This window comes from Saccopteryx bilineata, chromosome 4 (assembly GCF_036850765.1).
Source record: "Saccopteryx bilineata isolate mSacBil1 chromosome 4, mSacBil1_pri_phased_curated, whole genome shotgun sequence".
NCBI classification, from domain to species: domain Eukaryota; kingdom Metazoa; phylum Chordata; class Mammalia; order Chiroptera; family Emballonuridae; genus Saccopteryx; species Saccopteryx bilineata.
The window spans coordinates 68,968,845-68,984,644 of NC_089493.1; the positions used below are offsets into that span (position 1 = coordinate 68,968,845).

At 39.4% G+C, this 15,800-nt stretch overlaps 1 protein-coding gene and 1 non-coding gene across 4 annotated transcripts in view; one reads left to right on the plus strand and one right to left on the minus strand.

Annotated features, from left to right (window-relative positions):
- The window catches only part of DMXL2 (Dmx like 2), a 196,917-nt gene that overhangs the window by 7,618 nt on the left and 173,499 nt on the right, over positions 1-15,800 (plus strand). The gene's annotated exons all lie outside the window — the stretch shown is intronic.
- LOC136336957 (U6 spliceosomal RNA) lies at positions 7,293-7,399 on the minus strand. The gene has a single exon (XR_010731690.1). It is a non-coding gene; the product is annotated as a U6 spliceosomal RNA (small nuclear RNA).

Below are 15,800 nucleotides of genomic sequence, written 5' to 3' on the forward strand. Positions count from 1 at the left end.
CCCCTGGTGGGCAGAGCGTCGCCCCTGGTGGGCGTGCCGGGTGGATCCCGGTCGGGCGCATGCGGGAGTCTGTCTGACTGTCTCTCCCTGTTTCCAAGCTTCAGAAAAATGAAAAAAAAAAAAAAAAAAAAAAAAAAAGTTAGGCCTGACCTGTGGTGGCGCAGTGGATAAAATGTCGACCTGGAAATGCTGAGGTCGCTGGTTCAAAACCTTGAGCTTGCCTGGTCAAGGCACATATGGGAGTTGATGCTTCCAGCTCCTGCCCCCTTCTCTCTCTCCTTTCTCTCTCTCTCTCTTGTCTCTCTCTCTCCTCTCTAAAAATGAATTAAAAAAAAAAAAAGACTTTAAAAGTTAGAAGATAATGTTGTATGACCTCTTTTTCTGGCATTTAGATATATTTTAATTCTATCATAGTATAATATCCCAGTCTTAGAATTATGGTAACTCCAAACTTTGAAAATGATCAGCCTCTTTATACATTTAGGAAATATTTGTTGAACACATAGGAGTGCAAGGCTCTGTGAAGATGAAAAAAAAGAAGGAACAAAAAAATTTAGTCCTGATTTCAGTGAATTTATTAAAGAAATGTAAGAACCTGGTAGTCATTAGAATTAAGACATGTACTTAATTAACCACAGCAGGCAAGCTGTGTGGTATTGTGAGGTATTTAAATTCTGGTGGGAATTCAAGAAGCATAATAGATTCCTTTCAGCAGGGAAATTGAGGAGAGATAGACAGAAAAGTGCTTCTGTACTGGCTGGTTATCAATAGGTTTAACAACTCTCACACCTATTGATAGCCTTTCTGAGAGTAAAGGGGTAGACGGAAGTCAAGAATTTAGAAAGGACTAGAGTTCAAAGAGTAATTGGCCCATTTTTCTTGGAGAGGAGCTTCTTATTTATATTGACATATTTTATCGTTTGTGGGCTTGTTTGGTGTTAGCCTGTAGGTGTCCAGGGTGGAACAAAAGTAGATTTATAGTTCTGAGTACTAAAACAGAGTTTATTCTTGTATTATTATCTATTGATTTTCCGTAGAAACAACTGTAAACTTACTTTTGCCCTACTGTGTGTGTGAGGTTATATGAATTCTTTCTTTATTTTAAAGAACTCTTTCTTGGGGTGTGGGGGGAGTTGGGAAGGCAGAGAGGACCTCACTTAGCTTGGCCCCAGTTGCTTTTTTGTGGCTAATAAGCTATTTTTAATTTTGATATGTACCCCAAATATAGGCTCTCACAGATACTGTCAAGTTTCGTCTTCTCTCCATGGCCTGAGAATGAGTATCTCAATAAAGCACAGGTTTACACCAAAAAAAGAACCTTTTAGGTTATTTATTTGAGAAAGAGAGAGAGAGATTTGTTGTTCCACTTATACATTTTTTAGCTGATTTTTCTGTGTGCCCTGAACAGGAATGAACCTGCAACCTTGGCCTGTCAGGAGGATTCTCTAACCCAGTGGTTTTCCACTGCTGGTCTGTGGACTGGTGCGTCTGCAATTTCTGGCGGATCTGTGGACCGGCAGTTGAAAGCCACTGCACTCAGCTGTCTGGCCAGGGCTAGAAATTCTTTCATATGTTCTCATGTAGGTTGTTAATTAGCTTTTCTCCTTATAGTGAGAAGACACCTAGCAGCTACCCAGAAACCCTGATATAGTCTCAAATAATGCCTCCCTAGAAATGGGAGGTCAGAGACCAACTACTTAATATGACCTTGGCTAAATTACTTAAACTTCTTTAGGTTTTTCATCTATAAAATCAGGTTCTTAAATTAGATTCTCTTTTTAAGTATTCAGACCTCAAAAGAGGATTATATTGACTTTTTAAAAGATTACCAAGGAGCAAGAGAGAAAATGGACCAGAGACCAGAAACACAAAGTGCTTGTGGTGAAGGTGTAAGTCCGGAGACTTGTGTACTTCCCCTCCACTTGTATGTACAAGACTGTTGGCCAGACTTGACAGGGAGCCTGAACTCCTCTCTGGCTCAGGGAATAAGCCACAGAGAGAGTTTATGAAGTAGTGTGGGTCCTTGGGCTCACAGTTGAGAAGGAGGCGCTTGTTTATTATGACTGTATCCTCAGCATAATTACTGAGGATGCTTGGGATCCTCAGTAATTGGTTAGTAAACTAACCATGCAGCAGCATGGTTACTGCTGGTTGCTTGGGATTGTCACATGCAGAATGGAGTGGAAGATGGGGCCTGTGTAATGGTGTGAATTCAGGTTCTCCAACCCCTAAATATTTACTCCTGTACTTTCTGTTCTTAAGATTTGGGGTATTTGAAAGATGGCTTTATAAATTATAATCAGTATATTAATTCGGATCTTGGGAAATTTTTAGAACAAATCAGAGTCTCAGTATTTAATCATCGAAAAGAACACAGGGTGTTGGGTTACAACCACAGTGGCAGAGTGGAAAAAGAAGTCATGCCTGACCAATTTAATTTCCTTCTATGATAGAAAGCATAGCAGTATTTAAAAAGGGATAATAATGGAGAATCTCTGTAATTCAGATTTAGTAAGTTTCTTCTAACTTGTATTTTATTTTTTAAAACAAGTTTGGAAGCCTAATATTTTAATAGAAGTTTTAGAATTTTCAACCTTTTTGAGTTTATGGAATCCCTTTGCATTATATTTTTGCTCTGGAACCCTGATTCATAATGTAACAGGATTGGATCTATTATTGAGAAAGCAGGTGCAGATTAGATTATCCAGGTGGTAAGACTGTATTTTCTTTTACTTAGATATTGTTTATGTAGCCTTAAGACTTGATGTATACATGTGAAACCAATTGCCTGCACTTTTTATTCTCAAGTCATCTCATTTCATGATTGAAATGGCTCCTTGAACACTCTCCTTTTCCCTCATCCTAATACCTAAAAAAATATGATGGTTATCTTATATTTCTCTGATAGAGAAGTTAGTACATATAAAGAGGTCAGCGAATAGAGCGAGACTCCTTTAAACACTGTACTATATGATAATTTTTTTTTCTATATGATAATTTGGTGGGATGATTAGAAAGCCATAAATAATATCCTCTTAGATTATCGTTGGAGATAAGTTCCTTTTGGGCCACTTCCTCTAAAATTTGAGCCCTCCCAGGAGTATAACATTTAATTTAATTTATCCTAAGTCATGATATTTTCATTCTGTGATTTTAGGAGAAACTCAGGAAACCTGAGATGGGTGCAAAAAACATAGGAAAATGCATCCCGAATCTGACCAGTTCTTATTAATTGTACTGCTACCACTCTCATCCAAAATACCATCATCTCTTTTCAGGATTATGGCAGTCGGCTCTTAACAGGTCTACTTGCCTTGTCTGCTTTGATGTTATCCTCCTTCAGTTTGTTCTCAACATAGTAGCCAGAATGATTAACAGAATGATTCTGTTAAAATACAGTATTACATACAACTTAATGTTAATGACAGGGACACATTTTGAGAAATATATCATTTGTGATTTTGTCATTGTGCCATCATATATTTACACAGACCTAGATGGTCTAGCCTGCAAAACACCTAGCTTATATGGTGTAGTTGCTACAAACCCATACGACATGCTACTATAGAAAACAGGAGATTAAATCAAGCACAAGAGTAAATGGTGCAACTGAGAGGTTGTAAATGCAAAAGAGGATGTCAACATAAAGATAGAGGCTGTTGCCAGCATAACATGGCAAATGTTTTAAACAAAATTTATAAGTAGAAAGACTATATTCTAAAATAACAATAAAAAGCATAGTAAATATATAAACCAGTAGCATAGTTGTTTATTATTATTATTTGTACTATATGTAATTGTACATGCTACACTATTATACAACTGACAGTGCAGTAGGTCTGTTTACACCAGCATCACTATAAACATGGCTCCAACATCACTAGGCTATAGGAATTTTTTAGCTTAATTATTATTTTTAAAATTAATTTTTAAAGTTTATTCATGTTAGAGTATGGAGAGAGAGAGAAGGGGGTGGCGCAGGAAGCATCAACTCCCATATGTGCCTTGGCTGGGCAAGCCTGGGGCTTTGAACCGGTGACCTCAGCATTCCAGGTGATGCTTTATCCACTGCGCCACCACAGGTCAGGTGAATTTTTTAGCTTAATTTTAACCTTACAGGACTACTGTCATATATTCAGTCTATCGTTTACTGAAATGTATGTGTCTCATGACTAAATCAAATCTTGTTAGTCCCTTGTTTAAAACTTTCAAATTCTATTTTTTCCAGTCAGAAAAAAGACCCACATGCTTTTAGTGCCCTTTACTGATGTTTCTTTAGCACCTAGAACAAAAATGTATTGGGTACAAAAAAAGTACCCAGTAAGTTAATAAAGGTAAAGGGCACTTAGTGTAATACAAAGTATTCTTATGGTAAACATAGTAACCACGATTTTTAATTTTTTTTTAATTTTGAGAGTATGTTTATTATAGCCGAGGATAGTAAAGCAAGGAAGGGCCTAGGATAGAAGAAGCAACAGTAGGGAGACTAGGTGGAGCTGCTTTGGCTCTTGAAACTTTATGGGGAAAGAACTAAGCCAAAGTGGGGCTGTCAGCTCACTGGACGGTCAGAGAAAAGGGGCCTTGGAGATAGCCTCAGCCAGTTAGCCCTAATGGAACTGGTGCTTTCCATTACTCTGGTTGGAAGTCTTGTGCAGTCTCTTAGAAATTAGGAGAAAGAAAATTCACTTGAAAAGGATATTTGAGTGGTTGTACCTCAAAGAGGGCATGCCCATAAGTGACCACTTTTATAGGGCTATTTTTTGTAATACCTGTTGATGGGTTGATGGCATCAGTCCTTATTTATTTATTTATTTGAGAGGAAGGGAGATAGAGAGACAGATTCCTGGGAGTGCCCCAACCAGGATCCACCTGGCAACCTTCATCTGGGACCAATGCTCAAATCAATTGAGCTATCCTTAGCACCTGAGGCCGATGATCAGATCAACTCTGACCAACCGAGCTATCCTCAGCGTCTGGGGCCATGCTTGAACTAATTGATCCACTGGCTGTGGGATGGGAAGAGAGAGAGAAGGAAGAGAGGTCAGGGAAGAGAGGCAGATGGTCACTTTTCCTATGTGTCCTGACTAGGGATTGAACCCAGGACATCTGCACACAAAGCTTACACTCTCTTCACTCAACCATCTGTACAGGGCCAAGTTATTTTAGATAAATGAATTTTATAGGATGGGTGCAGAGATAGCTGATATATCTAGGTGTAAAGCTTTGCTTTTCTGGTTTAATTCAAGGATGGAATATATAAATGTATTGAAAGGAATTGACACACTCCCTGCCCATCAAGTGGTTCTCAAATTTTCCTCAGTTATGATTTTGAAAGACTTTAATGCATAAAAGAATTGAAGATTAACCAAATACCTGGGGTGGAGTGATTCTGTATTTTAAGCGTTACATGTTGCGGGGCGGAAGGGAGTAAAGAGGGACACATATACGGTGATGGAAAATGATTTTACTTTGGATGATGGGTATACAACATAATCAACAGTTCAGATGTTATAGAAATGTTTACCTGAAACCTATGTACTCTGATTCATCAGTGTTACCCCATTAATTTTCTAAATAAATATAAAATACCTAGAAAAAAGAAAGTTACATGTTTTAACAGTCAGCTAAGTTGGGCCTGGAATTGAAAATTGAGGAGCCTGACCAAGACATGTTTGAGGCGATTTTCCCACTTGGTAGTAAACTGAATTCAACCAAAGGAGTATTAGTATTAGCGTAATATCTACATTCTAAAAAATTCACAATTCAAACAATGTTTCTATATGGAAGATAAAAAGGAAAGTGAAAAGGAAAGTTTCCATTTCCCAGTAGAATTTTGATTAACGTAACTTCCTGGTTATGATTTTCTTTTCTTTTTATTTTAGTGTGAGGAGAAGAGGCAGAGAGACAGACTCTCGCATGTGCCTTGACTGGGATCCACCCGGCAAGCCCACTAGGGGGCAGGGCTCTGCCCATCTGGGCCCATTGCTCCATTGCGACTGGAGCTATTTTTTAGCACCTGAGGTGAGGCCATGGAGCCATCCTCAGCACCTAAGGCTAACTTGCTCAAGCCAATTGAGCTATGGCTGAGGGAGGAGAACAGAGAGAGAGAGAGAGAGAAGGGGGAGGGATGGAGAAGCAGATGGATGCTTCTCCTGTGTGTCCTGACTGAGAATCAAACCTGGGACTTTCGTACACTGGGCCAACGCTCTACCACTGAGCCAACTGGCCAGGGCCTGGTTATCTTTTATTCAAAAATATTTGAGTACCTAGGCATTGCGTATACCTTTGAGGCAAACCAGCTATTAAATGTGCACAAGAAGACATGGTGTATATTATAAGCTCTAAACTGGTTAAATTGGGGGACATCCACCAAAGTGATGGCTTTGGTTATAGGATAATTGAACTGTAGCTCTTCTTTTAGAAAGTATTTAATAGTGCCATTTGTATATGATTGGTATATAGAAACAAGACAGTTTGTTATTTTGAAGTAGTAGGATTAATTTCCATCTTTATGTTAAATTGGTACATGAAATGAAATGTTTTACAATTTAGATCTACTAAAGGAATTTTATGTCTAGGAACTGAAGGAAACCTGTGGCAGAATTAAAACTAGGACTCAAGCCTTCCAGTCCTTTTCTCTTTTTCTTTCTTTAAAAAAACAACAACTCATTGATTGATTTTAGAGGGTAGCGTACAGGAAACATTAAGTCATAGTTATATGTGCCTCGACTAGGCAAGCCTGGAGTTTCGAACTGGCAACCTCAGTGTTCCAGGTTGATGTTCCATCCACTGCACCACCACAGGTCAGGATCCTAGTCCTTTTTTCATCCTTAAAATTTATAAAGTAACATATGCCACTGTAGATAATTTGAAACATGTAGAAGAAAGATAAATCTGTTAGGGTGCAATCCAGAGAAAAATCCCTTTTAACATTTGGTAAATTGGACCAAGAGCACATGGAGGTGGCTTATATTAATGATTTGAGAATGTTTATTTGTACTTTTTTCCTTAATGAATTTTGGGCTGTTATTTTTCTAAGAATTTATTCTTTTGCATAAATTTCCAAATTCATTAGTGTAAAATTGTCCACAGTAACCTCTTATCTTTTTAAGGTCTGCAGCATCTGTTGTGTTGCTTCTTTTCTCATTACTGCTGTTGGTTATTTGTGCTCTCTCATTTTCTTCAGTAGACGTTTATCAACTTTATTCATCTTTTAAAATAACCTCCTTCTAACTTTACTGTTCTCTATATTATATATTTATTTTCTATTTCATGAACTGTTATTATTATTTTTTAATATGGAATGCCTCATGAATTTGCATGTCATCCTTGCACAGGGGCTGTGCTAATCTTCTCTGTATTGTTCCAATTCTAGTACATGTGTTGCTGAAGCAAGCACATGACCTCTTATTTTTAATTCATTATTTTCTTATTTAGATTAATTTTGCTGTTTTCCTACAAACTTATTGAGATAAATACTTAGCTCATTCCAGTCATTCTTTGTGTGCATTTATGGATGTTTTACATATTTAGAACCTACTACTATATCTGCATACTACAAAGCTATATTTTAAATCCCTAACTCATAAATAATTTAGAAATATGTTTCTACCCTAGAAATTACAGCATGTGTTCTTTGGTTACCATGTGATTTATCAGTTTGATGAGGCTTTATAGTCTTTCCAGACAATATAAGAACCCTTTGCATTGTTTTTATCCTCTTCTTGATTATTATCTATCCTTCTGTGATGTTTGTCTATATTTATAAACACTGTAAGACATTATTTTACATAGTCAATGCTTTTTGTAGATTTACCTACATATTTACTGTGACTTTGCTCTTCATTCCTTCCTACATCACTCACATTCCATTTAGGATCATTTTCTTCTTAGAGAACCGAGAAATTTTTTTGGTGTGGATCTGTTGGCATTTGAATGTTACTTTTTTTTTGTATTTTTCTGAAGTTGGAAACGGGGAGGCAGTCAGACAGACTCCGCCCATCTGGGGCACTGCTCTGTTGCAACCAGAGCCATTCTAGTGCCTGAGGCAGAGGCCACAGAGCCATCCCCAGCGCCCGGGCCAACTTTGCTCCAATGGAGCCTTGGCTGCGGGAGGGGAAGGTAACAGCTGGCTGTTTGGCCGATCTATTGTTCTCTAGCTGCTCTTAAGATTTTTTCTTTGTCTTTCAGAAGTTTATGTTGTGTTCTTTTTTCAGTCCTGTTTGGGATTTTTTGAAATCTTTAAATCTGTGAATTGATATAATTCATCAAATCTGGAAAATTTTCAGCTAGTATCTATACAGCTATTGCCTCTGTCTCATTGGCCTCATGAGACTAGTATTGTCATTCATTCAATAATGACATTTCGTCATTGATGGACTGCTTATATGAAGGTAGTCCCATAAGTTTATAATGGAGCTGAAAAATTCCTATTGTCTTGTGATGTGGTAGCTGTTTTTTTTTTAAAAATTTTTATTCATTTTAGAGAGGAGAGGAGAGAGACAGAAAAGGGAAAGGGAAGGGGGGAGGAGCATCAACTCCCACATGTCCCTTGACGAGGCAAGCTCAGGGTTTTGAACTGGCAACCTCAGCAGTCTAGGTCGACGCTTCATCTACTGCACCACCACAGGTCAGGCCAGCTGTTCTGTTTGTAGTGCAACACAGTACTTATGTGTTTGTGGTGTTGTTGGTGTAAACAAACTTTTGCTGCCAGTTGTATAGAAGTATAACACATAGAGTTATGTACAGTACACAATACTTGGTAATGACAATAACTAACTTTGTTATTGGTTTGTATATTTACTATATTGTTTATTGTTATTTTAGAGTGTACTCTTTCTACTTATAAAAAAGGGTTTGTAAATAGGAGGCCGTGCTACACTGGCCGCATTCTGCTATGTCTTGTGTTTACTGCTTCTCTTGATTGTTGCATCATTTTCTCTGTGCTTGATTTAATCTGTGTTGTTTTGTGCAGTCACATATGTGCAGGTTTGTAGTCTAGGAGCAAAAGGCTAGGCCATACAGCCTACGTGTGTAGCAGGCTGTGCCATCTAGGTTTATGTAAGTGTACTCTATTATTTGCACAATGGTAAAACCACCTAATGATGCATTCTCAGAATGTATCCCTGTCCTTAAGCTCATATGACTGTATATTAAACATGTACCAGACTTAATTACTCTATTTCTGTGTCTAATAATGTCTCTTCTGTATTTTGGTTTTATCCTTCTCTGCAGCGTTCTGGAAGGTTTCTTCTAATCCAGGGGTCGGGAACCTATGGCTCGCGAGCCAGATGTGGCTCCCCCCAAAGATGTGGCTCTTTTGATGGCTGCATCTGGCTCGCAGACAAATCTTTATTAAAAAAAATAACGTTAAAAATATAAAACATTCTCATGTATTACAATCCATTTTCTACTGCTCATGTTCATGGTTGCGGGTGGCTAGAGCCAATCACAGCTGTCCTCCCGGACAACACCAAATTTTTATTGGATGATGTGTAACGTACAACGGGTCGTTGTATGGCTCTCACGAAATTACATTTTAAAATATGTGGTGTTCATGACTCTCTCAGCCAAAAAGGTTCCTGACCCCTGTTCTAATCCATTTGCTAATCCTTCATTCATGTTTAATTTGCATTATTGTATTATTGCACTGACTAGTGCTAGGCTTTGTTTTTTGTTTTTGTGGATGCCTTTTAGGTTGAGAATGTTTTCTTCTGTTTATTTTTTTGCAGAAAGTTTTTTATCATGAAGAGACCTTGAATATTGTCAAAAGTTTTTCCTTCATCAGTTGATACGGTCATGTGTTTTTTCTTCTTTAGACTGTTAATGTGGTAGGTTACATTGATTTTTGCAAATTGAATTACCTTTGTATTACTTGTATCAGCCCCTCTTGGTTATGGTGTGTATTATCTTTTTTACATATGCTTGGATTTAATTTGCTTATATTTTTATTGAGCATTTTTGCATCTGTGTTCATTAAGGATATTGATTCATAGTTTTTCCCCCCTTTTGTTTAATTTGGTTTCAGTATTATTGTAATAATTGGTTTTAAAAAAGGAGTTTGGAAGTGTTTCTTTTCTGTTTTCTGTCAAGGATCATGTAGAATCGGTATCATTTATCCTGTAAATGTTAGTAGAATTTGCCAATGAAACCATCTGGACCTGGAGTTTTTCAGAACGTTTTTAACTACACATTTTGATGACTTTCATAGTTAAAGGACTATATAGGTAATGTATTTCATCTCCTGTATGATTTTGTAGTTTCTGTTTTGGAGGAATTAATCTTTTCCAAAAATTTCATTTATTTATTTATTTATTTTAGAGAGAGGAAAGAGATAGAGAAGGGGGCAGTGGAGCGGGAAACATCAACTCATAGTTGCTTCTCGTATATGCCTTGACCATGCAAACTGGGGGTCTTGAACTGTTGACCTCAGCATTCCAGTTTGATGCTTTATCCATTGTGCCACCACAGGTCAGGCAAAATTAATCTTTTCTTTTTTTTTAATCTGTATATTCTTTTTTTAATTTTTCTTACAGAGACAGAGAGTCAGAGAGAGGGATAGATAGGGACAGACAGACAGGAACGGAGAGAGATCAGAAGCATCAATCCATCAGTTTTTCATTGCAACACCTTAGTTGTTCATTGATTGCTTTCTTATATCTGCCTTGACCGTGGGGCTACAGCAGACAACCCCTTGCTTGAGCCAGTGACCTTGGGTCCAAGCTGGTGAGTTTTTTGTTTTTTTTTTTCTCAAACCAGATGAGCCCGTGCTCAAGCTGGTGACCCCGGGGTCTCGAACCTGGGTCCTCCGCATCCCAGTCCGACGCTCTATCCACTGCGCCATCGCCTGGTCAGGCTGTATATTCTGTTTTTTAAAAACTTTTCATTTATTGATTATAGGGAGAGAGGAAGGGGGGAGAGAGAGGAGAGAGAGAGAGAGTACACGAGTGAGCAAGAAAAACAGGAATATCGATCTGTTCCTCTTGTATGTGCCCTGATCATGGATTGAAACTGGAGAAATCTTTAATCAACTGAACTATCTGGCCAGGGTGGAACTGATCTTTTTTATCTATTTTATTGTCACATTTATGTGTGCAGAGCTGTTTATAGTATTTTATTATTATCTTTATAATGCCTGCAAAATTAGTACTGATGTTCATCCTTTATTGTTGGCATTGGTAATTTGTGTCTTCTCTTTTTCATGATCTTGCAAGAGGTTTATTGATCTTTTCAAAGAACCAGATTTTGATTTTATTCATATTTTCTGTTTTTTAAAATATTTCATTGATTTCTGTTTTGATCATTATTTTTGTCTTCTGCATGCTCTGAATTTGTTTTGTTCTTTTCTAATTCGTTAAGATGGAAGCTTAGTGTCTGTTCAGGTTCTATCCCATTTTTTAATTGGATTGTTTGCTTGTTTGTTGCTGAGTTTTGTGAGTTCTTTGTGAAGCATCAATCTTTAGTTTTTCGTTGCAACACCTTAGTTGTTCATTGATTGCTTTCTCATATGTGCCTTGATCGTGGGGCTACAGCAGACCGAGTAACCACCTTGCTCGAGTCAGCGACCTTTGGTCCAAGCTGGTGAGCTTTTTCTCAAACCAGATGAGCCCACACTCAAGCTGGTGACCTCGGGGTTTCAAACCTGCGTCCTCTGCATCCTAGTCCGACTCTCTATCCACTTTGCCACTGCCTGGTCAGGCTTGTGAGTTCTTTGTATATTTTGGATATTAACACTTTATCTGAGCTGTTGTTTGCAAATATCATCTCCTATAAATTCTGCTCACAAAAATTAGAGGATATTTTATAGCTTCATATTTATTTTTGAAATATCTCCTATTTTTTGTGAGCAGTATAGTTGGCTGTCTGTTGTTTTTTTTTTTTTCTGAAGTTGGAAACGGGGAGGCAGTCAGACAGACTCCCGCATACGCCCAACCGTGATCCACCCAGCATGCCTACCAGGGGCGATGCTCTGCCCATCTGGGGCGTTGCTCTGTTGCAACCAGGGCCATTCTAGCACCTGAGGCAGAGGCCATGGAGCCATCCTCAGTGCCCGGGCCATCTCTGCTCCAATGGAGCCTTGGCTGCAGGAGGGGAAGAGAGAGAGAGGAAGGAGAAGGGGAGGGGTGGAGAAGCAGATGGGTGCTTCTCCTGTGTGCCCTAGCCGGGAATCGAACCTGAGACTCCTGCATGCCAGGCTGACGCTCTACCACTGAGCCAACTGGCCAGGGCCTGGCTGTCTGTTTTGTTGTCAGTTTCTTTTGCTCTGCAGAAGCTTCTTAGTTTGATATAGTCCCAATTGAGACTCATGGACATAGATAAGAATGCAGTGGTTACTAGGGATAGGAGGGTGTGGGGGAGGGGGAGGGGGACTGGTGTAACAGTATAAAGAGGGATGAATATAAGGTGATGGAAGATGGTTTGACTTTGAGTGATGGGTATACAATGTAATTGACTATCCAAATGATGTGGAGATGTTTACCCCAAATCTGTGTACTTTTGTTGATCAGTGTCAACCTGTTACATTTAATTTTATAAAAACCCCCAAAAAGATGGAAGCCTAGATTACTGATTTGTAAGTGTTCACATATATACTTTGAGCATTTTTATACTAGCCACTTTAATGTTTTTGATAATTTTAGCATCTGTGCAGGCCAGCCTATAGCTTTTGAATTATGAAATTCTTGGCTTTTGGAGTCAAATGTTAACCTTGGTCCAGTCAGTTGGCAAGTGAACGTTGGTCATGTGGTCTGCCAAGGCTGTCCTTTTGGAAGGACTGGGTGGAGCAGTTTTGCCTAGAAACATGTAAGATGGACAGTATACTTGACATACTAAAGCATAATTTTTCTAGAATGGGATGTTCAGGTGGTTCCCATTTTAAAAATTATTTTAAATAATGCTGCAATAAATATTTGAGTACCAGTTGTAAAGTTTGTTTGAATGTCTGAATGATTTTTTAAGCTAGAAACCTAGAAGTAGACTTAATGAATCAAAGTACTTAAATCTCTTTATAGTCTCTTAATTCATATTACCAAGTTGTTTTACAGAAAATCCATATGGTTTTATACTTGAGTGTATGAGAGTGACATGTGCACCATACTCTTCTTGCTCATTGCTTTTTGGCATTCTTTATTTAAGGCTGAAAAACTACATTTGGCTATCTGGTGCTCCAAAGCATTACTCTCTCGAGGTATGTATTCTGGGTCCCAAAGGATCTCAGATGATGTTAGTCCTGTGTCTCTATTATACATCCCATTTTGCTAGCTTTCCACCTACATCCTCATTGCAGGCCAATTTTGCATTTTCTTTGAAGTCCTGCTCTGAATATCCCATCTTTGTACCAGTTTTGGTTCCAGTCAAGGCAAGGGACAGATGAACTAGAGTTAAAAACAAGATTTACTTCAGGATACATGATGCATCATCAAGGAAGGGCAATTGGGTTTCAGAGTGATTGGAACTAAAAAGCTGATAGGATCAAGACTGCCTTTCCTTGTGGATTTTAAACTTCTTTTCTCAGAAGCTTGTTCTTGTTTTTGGGTACATTAAATTTTCAAGCTGGTGGTTTCAATGTCAAACTACAGCTGGGTGTTTTTTTTTTTTGTTTTTTTTGTTTTTTTTTTTGAGAGAGGATGAGAAGCATCAATTCGTAGTTGCTTTCACTTTAGTTGTGCGTTGACTCCTTCGATAGAGGTGAGAGAGAGTGAGAAGCACCAACTTGTAGTTTAATTGTGTTTTTTTTTTTTTTTTTGTATTTTTCTGAAGCTGGAAATGGGGAGGCGGTCAGATAGACTCCCACATGCGCCCCACTGGGATCCACCAGGCACGCCCACCATGGGGCGACGCTCTGCCCATCTGGGGCGTCGCTCTGTTGTGACCAGAGCCATTCTAGTGCCTGAGGCAGAGGCCAAGGAGCCATCCCCAGCGCCCGGGCCATCTTTGCTCCAATGGAGCCTCGACTGCGGGAGGGGAAGAGAGAGACAGAGAGGAAGGAGAGGGGGAGGGGTGGAGAAGCAGATGGGCGCCTCTCCTGTGTGCCCTGGCCAGGAATCGAACCCTGGACTTCCGCACGCCAGGCCGATGCTCTACCACTGAGCCAACCAGCCAGGGCCTTAATTGTGTATTGATTGCATCTTGTATGTGCCTTAATCAGGGCCAACCAGTGTCCCCTTGCTCAGAGCCAGTGACCTCAGGGCTTTGAACCTGCAACCTCAGAGTTCTGGGTCAACGCTTTATCTGCTGCATCATCACTGGTGAGGCTGCACATGTTTTTTTTTTTTTAAGTGAGTGTAGGGGAGATAGTGAGACAGAGTTCTGCATGCGCCCTGACTGGGTTCTACCTGGCAACCCTCGTCTGGGGCTGATGCTAGAATCAGTTGAGCTATTTTTAGTGCCCTGGCCAAGGCTGGAACTAGTTGAACCACTGGCTGCAGGAGGGGGAGAAAGAAGAGGGAGCAGGAATGGGACAGAAGCAGATGGTTGCTTCTCTTGTGTGCCCTGACTGGGAATCGAACCAAGGATGTCTGTATGCTGGGCCAATCTTCTATCCCCTGAGCCAACTGGCCAGGGCCAAGCACATGGTTTTTAATGGCTGCCTTATCCCTGACTATATATGACTTTTCAGCTCAACTCATCTCGCTAACTGTGGTTGTTTTGGTTTAAATTCCCTGGAGTGGACTTGGGTTGGCATAGCTCATCTTTTCCCAGCTGGCTGTTAGCCACTGGTCATTATTCTGGGCCATCGTGGTGTCCTGTCAGCTGTAGGTAAGGGATAGAGTCACAAAATAAAAAACACTAAGTTGAGCTCCATGTAAAATAGTGCACACTGTGTCATTTAAAATTTTATCAGGACTTTTTGAAGCAAATTTGTGCAAACTTATTAGAATTACAGCTTAAAAGTTGAAAGGGGTCTCAGAAGTGATCTAGTCATAATCTTTCATTTGACTGGTAAAGGAAACATCCAAAGAGAGATTATGAGTTGCCCATTGTTATAGTCACTGTTAGCACCACTAGATTTTCAGTAATGTATTTTTTTCCATTATATGGACTATATTGAAAGTTTAATTACAGGTCCTGGCCAGTTGGCTCAGCAGTAGAGCATCAGTCTGGCATGTGGAAGTCCTGGGTTTGATTCCTGGTCAGGACACACAGGAGAAGTGACCATCTGCTTCTCTACCCTCCCCCTTCTCCTTCTCTCTTTGTCTCTCTCCCCCATCTCCAGCAGCCATTGCTCATTTGAGCAAGTTGGCCCCAGGCGCTGAGGATAGCACCATGGCCTCCCCACAGGTGCTCAAGTAGCTCGGTTGCTGAGCAACGGAGCAATGGGCAAAGATGGGCAGAGTATTGCCCCAGAGGGGGCTTGCCAGGTGGATCCTGGTCTGGAAGCATGTGGGAGTCTCTCTGCCTCTCCACCTCTCACTTAATAAAAAAAAAAAAAAAGAAAAAGTTTAATTATAGTTTAATAGTGATATATTTGGGAAATATTTTTTGAACACTATCAGGACCATATCCCTCTAAATATTAAGTTTAAATTAAAAATAATTTTTTATTATTAGTTTTTAGAGAGAGGAGAGAGAGAGAGAAAATAGAGGAAAGTAGGAAACATCAACTCATAGTAGTTGCTTCCTGTATGTGCCTTCACTGGGCAAGCCCAGGGTTTTGAACCAACAACCTCAGCATTCCAAGTCAGTGCTTTATCCACTGTGCCACCACAGCTCGCGCAACACTTAGTTTAAGTGATTTTCTGGAAATGTTCAGTAGTTACAAAATAATTGGAAGTTGTCATAAACATATATTAATATTGGCCC